The following is a 16,186-nucleotide window of genomic DNA, read 5'->3' as shown; positions in this document are numbered from 1 at the left end:
TGAATGCCCTACTTCCTATTCTGTGCTTTTTGCGTTAAAAATGTGTACATAACTATTCAGTTTTAGGTGTACCTGTATAGATACTGCATGAATACTACTCGGAACCATGGAATACTCAAAATAAATCTGAATTCAGGAAGCATTTACATTGGAACTGCGATTAGCTTTCATTTGCTTTAATAATGCTGAGGTTCTATTATGTACAAATGGTGATACTACTTAAACAATAGACAATAGGTGCAGGAGTAGGCCATTCGGTCCTTCTAGCCAGCATCGCCATTCACTGATCATACACAATAAGTACCCCGTTCCTGCCCTCTCTCCATATCCCTTGACCCCGCTATCTATAAGAGCTCTATCCAACTCTCTCTTGAATGCATCCAGAGACTTGGCCTCTACTGCCTTCTGGGGCAGAGCATTCCACATATCCACCACTCTCTAGGTGAAAAAGTTTTTCCACATCTCTGTGATAATAGTTATAGTACTTCCTCCAACTCATAAAATAGAACACTCATAAAATTAGTTTCAGACAACGTTAGATCAAAAGGTAAGTAATATTCATAGGTTTATATATCTACTACTTTTGAGCAAATTGGAAGTGTACATACTTATGAACTGAATGCTTTACTCACTTTGTTGTGCATATTATGTTATGTATTTCTAAATCACTATTCAGTTTCAGAAGCATGGAAAACTCAAACTAAAGCTGATTTCAGGAACCTACCACGTAGCATTTACATTCAGCTGTCATTAGCTTTCTTGTTCTTTCAAAAGTAGTTGCAGACAACTGTAACTCATATGCTAAGTAAGATTAAAAGGTTTATATCAAGTTAGCACCAACTACTTTTGAGAAATATTGATGTGTACACTCTTATGAGCTGAAGCTTTGCATTCTGTTCTATGTATTTTCCGGTATGTATGTGTACATAACTATTCATGTTGAGGAGTCACTGTGGAGAAAGTGCATGAACAACACACAGAACCATTGAATTCTCAAAATAATGCTGAGTTCATGAACTGACCACACAGCATTTGAATTGGAACTACCATTAGCTTTCTTTTCTTTGAAACCCTTTTGTTACATTTAGCACAATCGGTGATATTCGTTATAGTACCATCGTGAGCTTTAGTAGCACACACATAACATTGAATGCAGGCAATGGTAGATCATAATGTAAGTAATATTCAGAGGTTTATATCAGGTTTGCACCTACTACTCTTGAGAAAAATTGAAGTGTACAATCTTGTGAGCTGAACACATTACCTTCTATTCTCAGCATTTTGTGTTAGCTTTCATTATCGTTGAATTAGTTATGTTCCATTCAGTGCAGATGGTGATACATGTTACAGTACCTCCTCCAGCTTTAGTAGCACACGTATAAATTTGGTTGCAGACAACGTTAGATCATAAGGGAAGTAATATTGATAGATTTATATACTACGATTTTTGAGCAAAATGGAAGTGTACACTCTTATGAGCTGAATGATTTACTTTCTTTGCTGTGCATATTGTGTTATGTATATCTAAATAACTATTCAGTTTCAAAAGCAAGTAAAACTCAATCTAAAGCTGAATTCAGGAACCTACCACATAACGTTTACATTCAGCTGTCATTAGCTTCCTTGTTCTTTCAAAAACCTAAAGTCGCATTCAGTGCACTAGGTGATATTAGTTAAAATAACTTCTCCAACATTAGTAGCACACTCACAAAATTAGTTGCAGACAACTGTAAATCTTATGCTAAGTAAAATTAAAAGGTTTATCTCAAGTTAGCACCTACTATTTTTGAGAAAAATTGATGTGTGCACTCTTATGAGTGCACACGTTCTGTTCTGTTCTGTGTATTTTCCGTTATGTAGGTGTAAGTCACGTTTCACTGAAGAGAAACTGCATGAATAACACACAGAACCATTGAATTCTCAAAATAAAGCTGAATTCATGAACCGATCACACAACATTTGAATTGGATCTACCATTAGCTTTCTTTTCTTTGAAACACCATTGTTCCACTTTGAGCAATCGGTGAGATTCGTTATGGTACTATCGCGAACTTTGGTAGCACACACATGACATTGAATGCAGATAATGGTAGATCATAAGGTATGTAATATTTAGAGGTTTATATCAAGTTAGCACCTACCACTTTTGAGAAAAATTGATTTGTACACTATTATGTGCTGAAGCATTGCATTCTATGTTGTGTATTTTGTGTTATGTATGTGTACATAACTATTCAAGTTGAGGTGTCACTGTGTAGAAACTGCAAGAATACTGCACAGAACCATTGAATTCTGAAAATAAAGCTGAACTGAGTAGCCTACCATGTACCATTTACATTGGAACTAAAATTAACATACTTTGTCTTTGAAACACTCATGGTCCATTCAGTGAAATGGTGATACTAGTTATAGTACTTCCTCCAACGTTAGTAGTACACTCATAAAATCAGTTGCAGACAACTGTACATCATATGCTAAGTAAGATTAAAAGGTTTATATCAAGTTAGCACCAACTACCTTCGTGAAATGTTGATGTATACACTCTTATGAGGGGAAGCTTTGCATTCTGTTCTGTGGATTTTCCGGTATGTATGTGTACATAGCTATTCATGTTGAGGTGTCACTGTGGAGAAAATTCATGAATATCACACAGAACCATTGAATTCTCAAAATAATGCTGAGTTCATGAACTGACCGCTGAGCATTTGAATTGAAACTACCATTAGCTTTCTTTTCTTTGAAACACTTTTGTTCCATTCAGTGCAATCGGTGATATTCGTTATAGTACCATCGCCAGCTTTAGAAGCACGCAGATGACATTGAATGCAGACAATGGTAGATCATAAGGTAAGTAATATTCAGAGATATATCGTTTGCTGCTACTACTCTTGAGAAAAATTGAAGTGTGCAATCTTGTGAGCTGAACGCATTACCTTCTATTCTCAGCATTTTGTGTTAGCTTTTATTATCGTTGAATTACTTACATTCCATTCAGTGCAGATGGTGATACAAGTTATAGTACCTCCTCCAGCTTTAGTAGCACACGTATAAATTTGGTTGCAGACAACGTTAGATATTAAGGTAAGTAATATTCAGAGGTTTTTATACCTACTACTTTTGAGTAAAATGTAAGTGTACACTCATATGAGCTGAATGCTTTTCTTTTATTGCTGTGCATATGGTGTTATGTATATCTAAATAACTATTCATTTTCAGAAGCAAGGAAAACTCAAACTAAAGCTAAATTCAGGAACCTACCACATAGCGTTTACATTCAGCTGTCATTAGCTTCCTTGTTCTTTCGAAAACCTAAAGTCGCATTCAGTGCACTTGGTGATGTTAATTAAAGTTAGCTAATCCAACATTAGCAGCACACTCATAAAATTAGTTGCCGACAACTGTAAATCATATGCTAAGTAAGATTAAAAGGTTTATATTAAGTTAGCAGCAACTACTTTTGTGAAATATTGATGTATACACGCTTATGAGCTGAAGCTTTGCATTCTCTTCTGTGTATATTCCGGTATGTATGTGTACATAACTATTCATGTTGAGGTGTCACTGTGGAGAAACTGTATGAACATCACACAGAACCATTGAATTCTCAAAAGGCGAAAAAAACTGAGGTGTCTGAGATAGCTAGTAGATTACAACTTAAAGGTATTTTGAAGACTACATGAAAGGCACTAATACAGAGAAAATCGCGTCACACTATGTGGATTCATGTGATTTTGATGAATCGATTTTAGAGTCGTTTCCAATAAGTAATATAGAGATGCAGTTGCAAATCGAACAAATGAAGTTAGAACAAAGTAAAGCAGAATTGGATCGTTGGAGGTTAGAAGCTGATCAGAAAAAAAAGGGAATTTGAATATGCGATGACAGAATTAAGGTCTGGGAATCAGTCTTCTGGTTCTAGAAAACCGTTTGTTGCTAGTCAAGAAATTAAATTGGTCCCTCCATTTAGTGAAACAGAAGTGGAAAGATATTTCCACCATTTTGAAATGATTGCTCAGATTTCAGAGAGGCCGAAAGCTAAATGGCCTGTGTTGTTACAGAATGTAATTAAAGGAAAAGCACAACAAGTTTATACAGCTTTAACTGCTGCGAAAGCACTTGATTATGATATTGTGAAAAAGCATATTTTAAAAGCATATGAATTGGTCCCAGAAGCGTATAGAGAAAGATTCAGAAGTTTGAAGAAGCCTGTGGAAAAAACGTATGTGGAATTTGCCTATGATAAAGCTGTGTGTTTTGAGAGATGGGTTTTTTCTAAAAATGTTAATGAGGACTATAATACATTGAAAGAGCTGATTTTAATGGAGGAATTTAAAAGAAGCATCCCTGTTGAAGTAAGGACCTACTTAAATGAGAGGGATACTGATACATTGCAGTACTCTGCAACATTAGCTGATGAGTATGTTTTAATCCATAAGAATAAATTTCCTCAGGGCAGAATTTTTAAGAGGAAAAATAACATGGAGACTCAAGGTAAGTCAGAAATTAAATCAGAAATTAATGAGAAAGGTAAGGAGGAAGGAAAACCTGTGAAGGAAAGACAGTTTGGTCTTATTTGTAACTATTGTAAGAAACCTGGCCTTGTAATAGCTAACTGTTCCCGATTGAAAAAAAAGAGAAGGAAGCAGTTCCAGATGCTTGTGTGCAACATACTGAACCACCTGTAAAATTACAGGGTTCGATAAACGCAAATGAGGTTTTGTTAGAGTCTGACCAAGTTAAAAAGGGATATGATCATTTTATAACTGAAGGGTTTGTATCCTTGAAAGAAGGATCTATTCTGGTGCCAATAAAAATCCTTAGGGATACTGGAGCTACTCAATCACTGATGTTAGACACTGTATTGAAGTTTAATGAAGAGTCTGATACTGGTGAGGTAAATTATATAAGAGGTGTTGGGAGTGATTTTATGCCTGTACATTTACATAAAGTAAATTTAAAGTCAGGGTTAGTTACAGGATTTGTTAAAGTAGGATTACAGCCTAGCTTACCTGTGAAGGATATTTCTTTATTGTTAGGTAATGACTTGGCAGGTGGACAAGTTTTTCCTGAAGTGCATTTGACAATGGAGTCAGGGGAACCAGAGATGAATTCTAACACAGATTCTTTCTGTGTTGTGACTAGAGCTATAGCTAAAAAGATTGATGCGCAGAATGACTGTTCAACTCAGGATTCCAGTTTTGAGGATGTGTCAGAGACTTTCTTACCTTCGTTGTTTGAACAAGATTCTTGGAGTAAGTCTGACTGTGAAGATTTATCTCTGTCTTGGAAGGAGATGATAGCAGAGCAGAATAGAGACCCTGAGATTATAAAATTAAGAGAACAAGCTCTACCAGATAGTGAAATTGAGAAGGTGCCAGTAGGATATTACTTGGAAAAAGGAGTGTTGATGAGGAAGTGGATGAGTAAGGAATTTCGCACTAATTTGTTGGACTATGTTTTGAAATATAAGGACAGGTTACATAAAGCTTGTAGCTTGGCCAAGGAAAATTTAAAATTGGCTCAGGAGAAAATGAAAATTTGGTATGATAAAGAAACTAGGATGAGGATGTTTAAGCCTGGAGATAAGGTGCTGGTTCTTTTCCCAGTGCAAACGAATCCTTTACAAGCTAGATTTCATGGTCCTTATGAAATTGTGTCTAAAATCAATGATGTGGATTACGTGATAAAAACTCCAGATCGTAGAAAGCCAACACAACTTTGTCATATAAATATGATAAAACCATATTTTGAGAAACAATCTAATACTGTGACTGTTGTGGTTAGTGAGAATGAGTTTGATTCAACTAGGAACATGATAGATCTGAATTTCAATCTAAGTCCAACATTGTTTCTGTCAGGTTACCAAATTCAACTATTCTGGAAAATATTGATGAGAAACTAGCACATTTATAGCTAGAGCAGAAACAACAGATGAAGAAATTAATTTTTAAATATAAGGATTTGTTTCCAAATGTTCCGAGAACTACTATAGCTTCACATGATGTAAATGTTCGAGATGCCAAACCTATTAAACAACACCCATATAGGATGAACATAGAAAAATGTGAACTTGCTGAGAAAGAAATCAAATATATGTTAGAGAATAATATTATTAGACCTTCTAACTCGAATTGGAGTTCACCCTGTGTTATGGTGCCAAAACCGGATGGTAGTATTAGGTTTTCTACGGACTATAGGAAGGTGAATGTTGTAACGAAAACAGATGCATATCCAATTCCTAGAGTAGATGATTGTGTAGATAAAGTTGGAAAAGCAAAGTTCCTTACAAAGATTGATTTATTGAAAGGGTATTGGTGTGTTACATTAACGGACAGAGGTAGAGAGATTTCTGCATTTGTAACTCCATCTGGATTATATGAATATAATGTTCTTACATTTGGGATGAAGAATGCCCCAGGTACTTTCCAGAGGATGATTAACTCTGTGATTCAGGGATTGAAAGATACTGATGCTTATATTGTTGATTTAGTGACAGGAAATGATACTTGGGAAGCGCACATTATTGCGGTGGAAAAAATGTTTGAAAGGCTTTCAAAAGCTAACTTAACTCTTAATTTAGCCAAGAGTGTATTTGGACATGCCACTGTGACATACCTTGGTTATGTTGTGGGTCAAGGTAAGGTAGCTCCTGTTCAGGCAAAAGTTCGTGCCATTTTAGAGATTCCCACTCTGGGGAAAAAAAACTCTCAGAAGATTCCTGGGAATGGTAGGATATTATCGGAGATTTTGTAAGAATTTTGCTAATGTTGCCCTTCCATTAACTAACCTTTTGCAGAAGAATGAGAAGTTTGTGTGGACAGTGCCTTGTCAAGAAGCATTTGAAAAATTGAAAACAATGATAAGTCAACAACCTGTGCTTAAGGCACCTGACTTTGAAAAACCTTTTTCATTAGCTGTAGATGCTAGTGATGAGGCTGCAGGAGCAGTATTAATGCAAAGGAATGAGGGTGATGAGGTTGATCATCCAGTAGCTTACTTTTCTAAGAAATTTAATAAGCATCAAAGAAACTATTCGACAATAGAAATGGAATTGTTATCTGTTGTTTTAGCTTTGGAATATTTTGAGGTATATGTTGGTACAACTCAAAAACCACTTATTGTTTACACAGATAATAATCCGTTATTTTTTCTGAGTAAGATGAAAAACAAAAACAGAAGATTATTAAATTGGAGTTTGATGTTACAAGAGTACAATATTGTGATAACTCATATTAAAGGTAAAGATAATGTGGTTGCTGATTGTCTATCTCGATGTTGAATGGACAATGTAATTTTTTATGGAGTTTTTTTTACAATTGTAACACTCCTACTGTATTGTGAGTTCTATACTGTATTGTATATTGTGTATGTTATAAAATTTATACATTTGTATTTTTTGTAAATAATTGTTAAAATTTTTGTTCTTGACTGAAAAAATTTTTTTGGAGGGAGGTCTTACAGTGGTGTACTTGTCACGTGACGGGAATTGAAGCAATACTGGACTTGAGGTAATGGTCTTGTGATGGTGGAGTGACGTGATTTTCCAACCAGTAGAGGTCATGCGAATTGTTTTTTTTACATGGTATAAAAGGAGGACCCCTCCCTGTGAGGAGGGGCAGATCGTGGCTGGATTTGCCATGTTGACTTCATGCCACTGCGTGATTTAATGTTATGACGCAGTTTAGTTGAAAGATGAAGTTTTATTTAATGCCTAAAGTTTAAAAGGTCGTTGCCAGCAGTTTCTTTACAATACTGCTAGTTGAGGATCAGTGGAGAGTGAAGATCGGAGTTCTGGAGTTAAAGGATCGAGGAGAGTCGATTTCGAAGGTGAAACAGGTTCGACCTAGTTTGATCCTCATTTGGAAGCTATTCGTTGACTGTCCCCGTGTTAATCCCTGTGAATAGCAGAAAAGATTGGGAACAGTTTTGTAAAGGAAAGGTCAGCGCCTTCAAGTCGTTTCATTTCATCTTTGTAAAATTCTTCGTGGGAAAAGTAGTTCAACTAGGAACTGCAACAATACGACGTGAAAGATAATTCAAATCGTTTAAAAAGTCTCTCCCTTAAATGGACTGTAGCATTTTGAACTTTTGCAATACTACTTTGAAGAACTGTTTTTGCAACATCGCTTTAAGAACTGTTTAAGCTTCTTTGCTTTAAGAACTGCTTAAGCTACCGCACAGCAGCTGATTTCCGGTTACGTGAGTGGTTTGTTTACTTTTGGGGGATTTGTTTATCAGTGTTTAATAAACGTGTTATTTGTTATAAAAACCCCTGCCTCACTCATATATTTATTGCTGCTTGAATCCGTAACAGTACACACTTATGAGCTGAAGATTTGCATTCTGTTCTGTGCATTTTCCGTTATGTAGATGTAAATAACTATTCAGCTTGAGGTGTCACTGTAGAGAAACTGCATGAAACTGCACAGAACCATTGAAGTCTCAAAATAAAACTGAGTTCATGAGCTGGCCACACAGTATTTGAATTGGAACTAACATTAGCTTTCTTTTCTTTGAAACACTATTGTTCCACTTCGTGCAATCGATGATATTCGTTATAGTACCATCGCCAACTTTAGTAGCATACACATAACATTGAATGCAGACAATGGTAGATCGTAAGGTAAGTAATATCCAGAGGTTTATATCAAGTTTGCACCGACTACTTTTGAGAAAAATTGAAGTGTACACTCTTGTGAGCTGAACGCATTACCTTATATTCTCGGCATTTTGTGTTAGCTTTCATTATCTTTCAAATACTTATGTTCCATTCAGTGCAGATGGTGATACATGTTATACTACCTCCTCCAGCTTTAGTAGCACACGTATAAATTTGGTTGCAGACAACGTTAAATCATAAAGTATTTAATATTCAGTGGTTTATATCAAGTTAGCACCGACTACTTTTGAGAAAAATTGATGTGTACACTATTATGAGCTGAATCATTGCATTCTATGCTGTGTATTTTGTGTTACGTATGTGTACATAACTATTCAAGTTGAGGCGTCTGTAAAGAAACTGCAAGAATACTACACAGAACCATTGAATTCTGAAAATAAAACTGAACTGAGGAACCAACCACGTAGCATTTACATTGGAACTACCATTAACATTCTTTTTCTTTCAAACACTCATGTTCCATTCAGTGAAATGGTGATACTAGTTATAGCACTTCCTTCAACTTCAGTAGCACACTCTTAAAATTAGTTGCTGACAACTGTAAATCTAAGTAAGATTAAAAGGTTTATATCAAGTTAGCACCAACTACATTTGAGAAATATAGATGTATACACTCTTAAGAGCTGAAGCTTTGCATTCAGTTCTGTGTATTTTCTGGTAGGTAGGTGTACATAACTATTCAGGTTGCGGTGTCACTGTAGGGAAACTGCACAAATAACATACAGATCCATTGAATTCTCAAAATAAAGCTGAATTCATGAACCGACCACACAAAATTTGCATTGGAACTACCGTTAGCTTTGTTTTCTTTGAAACACTGTTGTTGCATTTACTGCAATCGCAGATATTCGTTATAGTACCATTGCCAACTTTAGTAGCACACAAATAACATTGAATGCAGACAATGGTAGATCATAAGGTAAGTAATATTCAGAGGTTTATATCAAGTTTGCACCTACTACTCTTGAGAAAAATTGAAGTGTACACTCTTGTGAGCTGAACGCATTACCTCATATTCCCGGCATTTTGTGTTAGCTTTCATTATCTTTGAATACTTGTGTTCCATTCAGTGCAGAAGGTGATACAAGTTATAGTACCTTCTCCAGCTTTAGTAGCACACGTATAAATTTGGATGCAGACAACATTAGATCATCAGTTAAGTAATATTCAGAGGTTTATATCAAGTTAGCTGCTACTACTTTTGAGAACAATTGATATCTACACACTTAGGAGCTGAAGCAGTGCCTTCTATGCTGTGCATTTTGTGTTATGTATGTGTACATAACTATTCAAGTTGTGGTGTCTCTGTATAGAAACTGCAAGAATACTACACAGAACCATTGAATTCTGAAAATAAAACTGAACTGAGGAACCTACCACGTACCATTTACATTGGAACTACTATTAACATTCTTTTTCTTTCAAACACTCATGTTCCATTCAGTGAAATGATGATACTAGTTATAGTACTTCCTCCAACTTTAGTAGCAGCCTCAGAAATTTTTTTGCAGACAACGTCAGATCATAAGGGAAGTAATATTGATAGATTTATATACTACGATTTTTGAGCAAAATGGAAGTGTACACTCTTATGAGCTGAATGATTTACTTTCTTTGCTGTGCATATTGTGTTATGTATATCTAAATAACTATTCAGTTTCAGAAGCATGAAAAACTCAACTAAAGCTGAATTCAGGAACCTACCACATAGCATTTACATTCAGCTGTCATTAGCTTCCTTGTTCTTTCAAAAGCCTAAAGTCGCATTCAGTGCACTAGGTGATATTACTTAAAGTAACTTCTCCAACATTAGTAGCACACTCATAAAATTCGTTGCAGACAACTGTAAATCTTATGCTGATTAAAAGGTTTATATCAAGTTAGCACCTACAACTTTTGAGAAAAAATGATGTGTACACTCTTATGAGCTGAAGCATTGCATTCTGTTCTGTGTATTTCCCGTTATGTATGTGTACATAACTATTCAGTTTGAGGTGTCACTGAATAGAAACTGCATGAATAACACCCAGAACCATTGAATTCTCAAAATAAAGCTGAATTCATGAACCGACCACACAGCATTTGCATTGGAACTACCATTAGCTTTCTTTTCTTTGAAACACTGTTGTTCCATTTAGTGCAATCGGTGATATTCGTTATAGTACCATCGCCAACTTTAGTAGCACGCACTTGACATTGAATGCAGGCAATCCTAGATCATATGGTAAGTAATATTCAGAGGTTTATATCAAGTTTGCACCTACTACTCTTGAGAAAAATTGAAGTGTACACTCTTGTGAGCTGAACGCATTACCTTCTATTCTCGGTATTTTGTGTTAGCTTTCATTATCTGTGAAATACTTATGTTCCATTCAGTGCAGATGGTGATACAAGTTATAGTACCTCCTCCAGCTTTAGTAGGACTTGTATAAATTTTTTTGCAGACAACGTCAGATCATAAGGGAAGTAATATTGATAGATTTATATACTACGATTTTTGAGCAAAATGGAAGTGTACACTCTTATGAGCTGAATGATTTACTTTCTTTGCTGTGCATATTGTGTTATGTATATCTAAATAACTATTCAGTTTCAGAAGCATGAAAAACTCCACTAAAGCTGAATTCAGGAACCTACCACATAGCATTTACATTCAGCTGTCATTAGCTTCCTTGTTCTTTCAAAAGCCTAAAGTCGCATTCAGTGCACTAGGTGATATTACTTAAAGTAACTTCTCCAACATTAGTAGCACACTCATAAAATTCGTTGCAGACAACTGTAAATCTTATGCTGATTAAAAGGTTTATATCAAGTTAGCACCTACAACTTTTGAGAAAAAATGATGTGTACACTCTTATGAGCTGAAGCATTGCATTCTGTTCTGTGTATTTCCCGTTATGTATGTGTACATAACTATTCAGTTTGAGGTGTCACTGAATAGAAACTGCATGAATAACACCCAGAACCATTGAATTCTCAAAATAAAGCTGAATTCATGAACCGACCACACAGCATTTGCATTGGAACTACCATTAGCTTTCTTTTCTTTGAAACCCTTTTGTTACATTTAGCACAATCGGTGATATTCGTTATAGTACCATCGTGAGCTTTAGTAGCACACACATAACATTGAATGCAGGCAATGGTAGATCATAATGTAAGTAATATTCAGAGGTTTATATCAGGTTTGCACCTACTACTCTTGAGAAAAATTGAAGTGTACACTCTTGTGAGCTGAACGCATTACCTTCTATTCTCGGTATTTTGTGTTAGCTTTCATTATCTGTGAAATACTTATGTTCCATTCAGTGCAGATGGTGATACAAGTTATAGTACCTCCTCCAGCTTTAGTAGGACTTGTATAAATTTTTTTGCAGACAACGTCAGATCATAAGGGAAGTAATATTGATAGATTTATATACTACGATTTTTGAGCAAAATGGAAGTGTACACTCTTATGAGCTGAATGATTTACTTTCTTTGCTGTGCATATTGTGTTATGTATATCTAAATAACTATTCAGTTTCAGAAGCATGAAAAACTCCACTAAAGCTGAATTCAGGAACCTACCACATAGCATTTACATTCAGCTGTCATTAGCTTCCTTGTTCTTTCAAAAGCCTAAAGTCGCATTCAGTGCACTAGGTGATATTACTTAAAGTAACTTCTCCAACATTAGTAGCACACTCATAAAATTCGTTGCAGACAACTGTAAATCTTATGCTGATTAAAAGGTTTATATCAAGTTAGCACCTACAACTTTTGAGAAAAAATGATGTGTACACTCTTATGAGCTGAAGCATTGCATTCTGTTCTGTGTATTTCCCGTTATGTATGTGTACATAACTATTCAGTTTGAGGTGTCACTGAATAGAAACTGCATGAATAACACCCAGAACCATTGAATTCTCAAAATAAAGCTGAATTCATGAACCGACCACACAGCATTTGCATTGGAACTACCATTAGCTTTCTTTTCTTTGAAACACTGTTGTTCCATTTAGTGCAATCGGTGATATTCGTTATAGTACCATCGCCAACTTTAGTAGCACGCACTTGACATTGAATGCAGGCAATCCTAGATCATATGGTAAGTAATATTCAGAGGTTTATATCAAGTTTGCACCTACTACTCTTGAGAAAAATTGAAGTGTACACTCTTGTGAGCTGAACGCATTACCTTCTATTCTCGGTATTTTGTGTTAGCTTTCATTATCTGTGAAATACTTATGTTCCATTCAGTGCAGATGGTGATACAAGTTATAGTACCTCCTCCAGCTTTAGTAGGACTTGTATAAATTTGGTTGCAGACAACGTTAGATCATAAGGTAAGCAATAATCAGAGGTTTATATCAAGTTAGCACCTACTACATTTGAGAAATCTGAGCTGAAGCATTGCATTCTATTCTGTCTATTTTGTGTTATGTATGTTCACATAACTATTCAAGTTGAGGTGTCACTCTGTAGTGTTATGGATTCAGCAACAATAAATATATGAGTGAGGCAGGGGTTTTTATAACAAATAAAACATTTATTAAACACCGAAAAACAAACCCCCAAAAATAAACAAATCACTGATGTAACCGGAATTCAGCTGCTGTGCGGCAACTTAAACCGTTCTTAAAGCAATGAAGCTTAAACAGTTTTTAAAGCGATGTTGCAAAAACAGTTCTTCAAGGTAGTATTGCAAAATATCAAAATGTTTACAGTCTATTTAAGGTAGGGACTTTTTAAGACGATTTAAATTCTCTTTCACGTCACCTTGCTGCGACTCCCAGTCGAACTTCTCTTCCCCCCCCCCCCCCCCGGAAGAGTATACGAATCTGGAAAATGAAACGGCTTAATGGCCCTGACCTTTCCTTTACAAAACTGTTCCCAATCCTTTCTGCTATTCACAGGGATTAACACGAGGACAGTCAACGAAATCCTTCCGAATGAGGATCAAACAAGGTCAAACCTTTTGCACCGTCGAAATCGACTTTCCTCGATCTTTTACCTCCCGAACTCCGATCTTCACTCTCCACTGATTTTTATCTAGCAGTATTATAAAGAAACTACTGGCAATGACCATTTAAACTTCAGGCATTAAATAAAACTCCATCTTTCAACTGAACTGCGTCATAACTGTGCTATCTTTACGACAGTTATTTAGTTTATAATATTTCTGCTTAGTAATTCATTCGATAGTATTTTCTAGTTAGAATTAGAAGTGTTTAAAGTATATTCATTGCATGTAAAATATATCGGCATGCGATGACGTCACATCCGGTTTCGCCGCGTCTTGTGGGAAAATACCGGTTTGAAATTAGCGCGAGGGTGGGGGCTCACCACGAGGCAGACCTGAGCAGAAGTTGTTTTGCAGGCATTAGAAATCACAGTGAGAGCAACGCTGTAAGTTAATAGATAATCGATATATTGAACTAAGATGTTAATGCCGATCCTGTTAGAAGTAACGACGGTCGATAATGTTTATGCTTTCGTTAGTTAAAGAGTTGCGGATAGTTTGCAGGGAAGTGTATTTAAAGTAGTCAATGGAGCAGGTAAACTCTCCCTGTATACTGCATCTTAGTTATAGTCACCTTTGCAAGTATTTACAATTGAAATGTGATATTAAGGAAGGAACAAATACTGTATCAATCTTGTATTGTTTTATCAACAGTTTTCACCATATGTTAATGTGAAGAGTGAACAGTAAATGGTTAATCTTACTGCGATCTGGTTCTTATTGACTGTGGTTTATCTCGACGTTTAATTCGGCGTTTCGTTACACGCGAAGGAGAACGTTACAATAACATTAAATCACGCAGTGGCGTGAAGTCAACATGGCAAATCCAGCCACGAACTGCCCCTCCTCACAGGGTGGGGTCCTCCTTTTATACCATGTAACAAAAATCTGTCACATGACCTCTACTGGCGGGAAATGACGTCACTCCACCATCACAAGTCCATTACCTCAAGTCCAGTATAGCTTCAACACTTGTCACGTGGCAAGAACACCACCGTCACGTGTCACGGATACGTAACAATAGAAACTGCAAGAATACTACACAGAACCATTGAATTCTGAAAATAAAGCTGAACTGAGGAACTGACCACGTACCGTTTACATTGCAACTACCATTAACATTCTTTTTCTTTGAAACACTCATGTTCCATTCAGTGAAATGGTGATACTAGTTATACTACTTCCTCCAACTTTAGTAGCACACTCATAAAATTAGTTGCAGACAATGTTAGATCAGAAGGTAAGTAATATTCATAGGTTTATATACCTACTACTTTTGAGCAAAATGGAAGTGTACACACTTATGAGCTGAATGCTTTACTTTCGTTGCTGTGCATATTGTGTTATGTATATCCAAATAACTATTCAGATTCAGAAGCATGGAAAACTCAAACTAAAGCTGAATTCAGGAACCTACCACATAGCTTTCACATTCAGCTGTCATTAGCTTTCTTGTTCTTTCAAAAACCTAAAGTCGCAATCAGTGCACTTGGTGATACTAGTTAAAGTAACTGCTCCGACATTCGTAGCACACTCATAAAGTTAGTTGCAGACAACTGTAAATCATATGCTAAGTAAGATTAAAAGATTTATATTGTTACAAAGGATGAACAGCTCTGATGGGCTGAATGGTGCAGAGTGGCCCATGCCCCCCCCCCCATTTGGAGAATCGCAAATCGCTACTATTTCGATGCTGCTAACAAGGAAGTAAGAGAGACAAAAGGAAATCTGCCAGGATTTATTGATAACAGCTCAGGAAAGAGAATGAGAGAGAGACACACAGCTAAGAGGTACACAAGGTGGAACGTCTCCTACTGACAACAGAGGAGATTTAATGCTATTGTCTTTTGGAGAAGGATTGTTTACTTGGTACTGTTCTATTCATTGAAATTCCTCAGGGAACAGCCAGAGTGGGCTGGTTTGATGGATTAAGTCACTCAAACCTGATTGACACCTGAGACCCCGTGAGTGGGAATAAAACTGAGGTCTGGGGTGACACCCCTCAGACGCACCAGCAGAAACCCTAATGCGCAGCAGAAACCCACGAGACTGTGTGGGACATCTGAGACCGAACGAAAGGTCGGTAAATTTTAACTCACAGTGTTTATAGCGAGACCTGTGGGGGACTGTGTGTGTGTCCACCCTTGCCTGGGTGACGAGTCCAGCACGGAAGAACGGTCTAGCTAAAGGACGGAGGGGTCACACTTGAATGGCCACAACAACGACACATCGACGGATCGAAATCGTAAAGGAAGGTTAGCAAAGACCATAGATGTTACTGTTTGCGCGCTCTCTTTCTCTCGTCTCTCTCTCTCTCTCTCTCTCTCTCTCTCTCTCCAACAGTTGCAACACATCGAGCGACAACTACCTCAGCCTGCATGAACTGAACTGAACTTTATATTTCCATGTGACAACTCATTATCCCCTAGACAACGATAGAGGATGTTTATTATTGATTACTATTATACCCACACTTTTAGTTTAGTATTCCTAACGTATAT

The sequence above is a fragment of the Hypanus sabinus genome, chromosome 21 (genome assembly GCF_030144855.1).
Source record: "Hypanus sabinus isolate sHypSab1 chromosome 21, sHypSab1.hap1, whole genome shotgun sequence".
Lineage (NCBI taxonomy): Eukaryota > Metazoa > Chordata > Chondrichthyes > Myliobatiformes > Dasyatidae > Hypanus > Hypanus sabinus.
Note: the sequence above shows the minus strand (reverse complement) of the source record.